At 32.8% G+C, this 4,859-nt stretch overlaps 1 pseudogene; it reads right to left on the reverse strand.

Annotated features, from left to right (window-relative positions):
- Positions 1-407: 407 nt before the first annotated feature.
- LOC101396895 (olfactory receptor 6C74-like) lies at positions 408-2,786 on the reverse strand (annotated as a pseudogene).
- Between the last annotated feature and the right edge of the window lie 2,073 nt (positions 2,787-4,859).

The raw sequence follows: 4,859 nt of genomic DNA on the forward strand, positions 1-4,859 counted from the left end.
TTTTCTGAGGATTCGTGTGATTAGATTGGGCCCATTCAGATTGCTCCGTATAATCTCCTCATCTTAAGGACTCTAGCATTAATCACACCTGCAGTATCTCTTTTTTTCATGTAAGTAACATAGTCACAGGTTTTGAGGATTAGGGCATGGAGATCTTCAAGGAACCATTATTCTTCCTGCTACATTGATTTATCAATAAAGTGATCTGGAATTCATGGAATTTCTACTTAAAGTGAAATTCATATACTTATTTTTAATAATGACAAAAAAATGACTTAACTATCCATCCTAAGAATTTAGAAAACAGCAGTAAATCAAACCCAATGAAAGTGGAAGGCAATACATTACAAAGAAAACATCAGAAATTAATGAAACAAAATGTATATATAGAAGAGAGTATCAGTGGAACCAATAGTGATACTTTGAAAACAATTAAAATTTGACAATGTTCTGAAAAGATATACTAAGAAAATAAAGTGAGGAACAAATAACAAAAGAAATAATAAATAAAAGAGATCTCCCTTCAAGTGTTACCAATAAAAAAGAATGAGTCAAATAAATGTAACAATGTAGATAAATAAAATTTTAAAAACTTAGGAGCAAAATTCAATTTACTGAAGCTGACTTCTGTAGAAATAGAAAACTGAGGTATTTGCACAATAATTTTTAAAAGAATCAGTAATCAAAAAGAACTCCGCAAAGAAATATAGACCCACATGTCTTCACCAGAAAACTCTACCAAATAATGACACCGTCCAAAAAAATCAAGTCGTTCACAAACTATACTTTTATCTGTAGATAATAGAAGAAATATTAGTATTCCAAACATATTTTATTAGGGTGGATCACTATTGAGATTAAACCCAATAAATTCTTACTAGGAAGAAAAATTACACACCAATTTTATTCTTGAACAGCTACATAAAGATTCAAAATTAGATATTAGGAAAAATAATTCAGCATGCATAAAAATGATAATAAATAATGATCAAATCTGACATTAGAAAACTAGCCAATATAATTTACCATTTTAAGAGTTTAGACATAGGAAATCACCCTATCTCTTCATTAGGTGCACACAAAAGGCTTGATTCTCTTTCACAATTATTCTTTATAAAATCTCAGAGCAAACAAACTATTGAATGTATATTAATTATCTATTGTTATGTAACATTATCTCTATGCCTAAAACAATAATAAACATTGATTACCTCACAATTTCTGTGGTTCTAGAATTTGGGAACAGTTTCTCTGGGGAGATGTGACTCAGAGCCTTTAATGAGGTTGGCAGTTAAGGTAGGATCTCATTATATGTGGAATCTAAAAAAGCTGAACTCACAGAAACATAGGGCAGAATGGTGATTGCCAAGGGTTGGAGAGTGTAATAAATGGAGAGATGTGGGTCAAAGGGTATATACTTCCAGTTATAAGTACTGGTGATCTAATGCACGGCATGGTGCAACAATCCTCTGCATCATACTCATGAAGGCTTTTTTCACTTGTTGGTTCCATAACGTGTAGATGAAATGATTCAGAAGTGGAGCAACAGAGGTATTGAGCACCGCAATTCCCTTGGAGAAAGATATTCTTTGTATGACTGATGGTTCAACATACATGAAGATGCAGCTGCCATAAGAAAGGAATATCACAAACATGTGAGAAGAACATGTGGAAAAGGTCTTTTTCCTCTGACTAGTTGAAGGGATTCTTAGAATGGTCAAGGCAATACAGGTATATGATATTGTCACCATTGCTAATGTGGCCACGAGTCTCACCGCAGCTGAGATGAATCCCATCATCTACAGAAGCTGTGTGTCTGAGCAGGAGATCTGCAGGAGAGGAGTAGTGACATGGTAGAAATGATCAATAATATGGGAGATACAGAAGTCAAGGCATAGGCCTAAAAGGAGTGGTGGAAAGATGACAAAAACCCAGCAAGCCAGCAACTGAGGACCAGCTGTATGAAGATTTTACTGTGCGTGATGGTTGTGTAATGCAGGGGCTTACAGATGGCAACATAGCAGCCATGGGACATAGCTGCCAGCAGGTAAAATTCAGATGCTCCAAGAAGGAAAGCAAAAAATACTTGAGCTGCACAACTGTTATAGGAAATGGTTTTGTTGCCAGTTGCCATAATAGCCAGAAACTTAGGAATGCATGTAGTAGTGTAGGAAATTTCTAAGAAGGAAAAATTCCAAAGGAGAAAATACTTGGGAGTCTTGAGGTGAGTATCCACCAGGGTGAGTGTGGTGATGATCAGATTGCCAGTGATGCTTAGCAAGTAGATGAGAAGCAGGAACATAAATAAAACAACTTTCAATTGCAGGTCATCAGTCAAACCTGCCAGGATAAAACTGTCACTCTTGTATGGTTTCCCATTACTGTCCTCTACTTTTCCAGGTCTAAATAGAAAAAAAAAAGAAAGAAAGAAAGAAAGCAAATTATGATCCTGTGAAAAAATGTCATAATTAGTACTGTAAAGTTAGCAAAGCAATGTTACAGATAGAGTAACCCAATAATCATTCATGTTTTAAAGATAATTCTGCCAGGAAGAACAGTAGTTTGAATTACCAGAGAATCTGGACAAAGAATCCAATCTTTAGTTGGCATTTCTACCACAGAATAACCTAAATCATGATAGTATTTGTTGACTGTTTTTATGTGAACAAATTAGAGGGAAATGAAGGGACATTTTAAAGCATAGAACATTGCTTCCAGGATGGATGCCATTTCCTTTTCAATTAAAGAAGTCTGTACATTAGAACCATAATGATACCTATTGTAACAAGAACATTAGCTCATGTTGTATGTTTAACACACACACACACACACACACAATTACACACACACCCCTAAGTGAATCAATACACAGGACTAGTTTAACTTTACCACATTACTCAAGTCAATCTCAAATGTGCCATTTACTTTTATGGCTAATGAGATCCAAATTCAGATAAGTGAATATGAAGTGGTGGGAGTAATTTTGTTTTCTGTTCTTGTTAGTATTTCCATTCCCTCAATTTCTGATATCACTCCCACCCTTCCCACTTTGTTCCCCAAACAAAATCAGCAGGAACAGTCTGCTAATATTGGTGTGTGTGGCAAGAAACTGCAGTTTTCCTCTGCAGGTTATGGTTTTGAGAATGGTCCACATAAACAAAAGGGAAAAGTGAGATAAAGGGACGTAGAAGCAAAGAAAAATGTATAAATATGAGTTCATGAAATTACATGAGGTGGGAGAAGGAAAGAGAAGAGAAAGATAAAGACAAAGTTATATGGAAATCTAGAGAACTAAGAAGAGTTTTTTAGAGATAGGGTAGTGAGTTTGAGGAAAAAATTAAAAGAAGATTAAAAATACGTAAATAAAAATATGTGAAGATTAAAAAAGAAAAACATAAAAATATGTAAGAAAAAAGTTGAAGAAGATTTAAAATGTTTAAATTAGTAAGCAAAAATTTTAAAAGATAAAAATATGTAAATTATTAAGAAAAATATGTAAGAAGTTTAAATTTGTAAATAAAAGTCATAGGGAGGAAATGTTTACCAATGACATTTCTATAACTGCTTCTACCCTTTATGCTTAGCATTTTTTTCTTTGTCTAAAATGCAGACTGAAAACATGAACAATTTTGAGATCAGTGTGGCCTAAAATGATAAGGAGTGAATATTTTGTAAATTTCAACGCGTAATGAATTGCAGAATAGTAGTGACACAAATTTTAGGTGCGATATACTTCTCAATCTTAAAGATATTCAAATTTTGGCAAATACATAGTTAAAGAAATATTAACAATTGATAATTATTCTATTGTTCAGGTCATATTGCTCAGGTTCACACAGCTAGCAAATTGGAGATCAGGATTAAGTTTGAAAAAGTGTATTTTCCACAGTGTCCTCTTAAAAGTAAAACATTTTGTACAAACAATTATAGGGAGATTATCATATATTTCTACAAAGAAAAGATTAACAATATCTCCAAGGAAGTTTTCATTCCTCAGTATCTTCATCATCAAACACATAAAATGATTAAGGTTTTGTGATGGGCACTATGTAGCACAATTGTTTTGTCTTGAGGATATCAAGACAATTATTTCCAACCTCTAAAACATTCATCATTGTTAAAGAGGTGTATACATAAATAATACTAAACATTTAATGACAAATAATTGTTGTTTCCAGTAGTATCTAGGGAGTTTAGAGCAGGATTCTAAGATAAATTAATGAAATCCACTATCAAAATCGTATTAATAATATAGACATATACGAGTGAAAAGAAATGACATTTTTGGGGGACATTCCTTTTACATTCGCATCATTTTGAAGAAAGCTATTATAAATTTTTCTTCATTTACACAAACTACTCCAATGGCAACAACTGTAGGAATGCATATATCTAAAACACCTACATCAGAATTGTAACATCATATTATTTCTTTGCCCAGCTTCCACAATTTCACTCGCCAACTATCCCCATCACACAACTACAAAAATATCAACAAAATTCACATTACCAAACCATTAGAAGTCAGGCCTATGAATGCAATGATGTTTTGTGTTAGATATTATGAATATCACATACCCTTACAAAAGAAAATGGTTTTCAATACTAAATTATCCTTGTGTTCCATTTTTCCTTTTTCACCATTTTCTCTAAATCAAAATTTACAAGGCTGGAAAAAATAAGGTTACTACCCTAATGGTAAAAATAGAACAAAAGTATATTAAAGTATATCTAGCAAAAATTACAATCTTAAAATTTTGGATATACCGATCCTTTCGTCATTTTGATTCCTATAGCATTTTGATTCCTATAGCAATCTACCAAAAAGACTTAAAAACTCAAACACCTTTTTTTAAGAA

Source organism: Ceratotherium simum, chromosome 17 (assembly GCF_057802395.1).
Source record: "Ceratotherium simum simum isolate JZ-2026a chromosome 17, ASM5780239v1, whole genome shotgun sequence".
Lineage (NCBI taxonomy): Eukaryota > Metazoa > Chordata > Mammalia > Perissodactyla > Rhinocerotidae > Ceratotherium > Ceratotherium simum.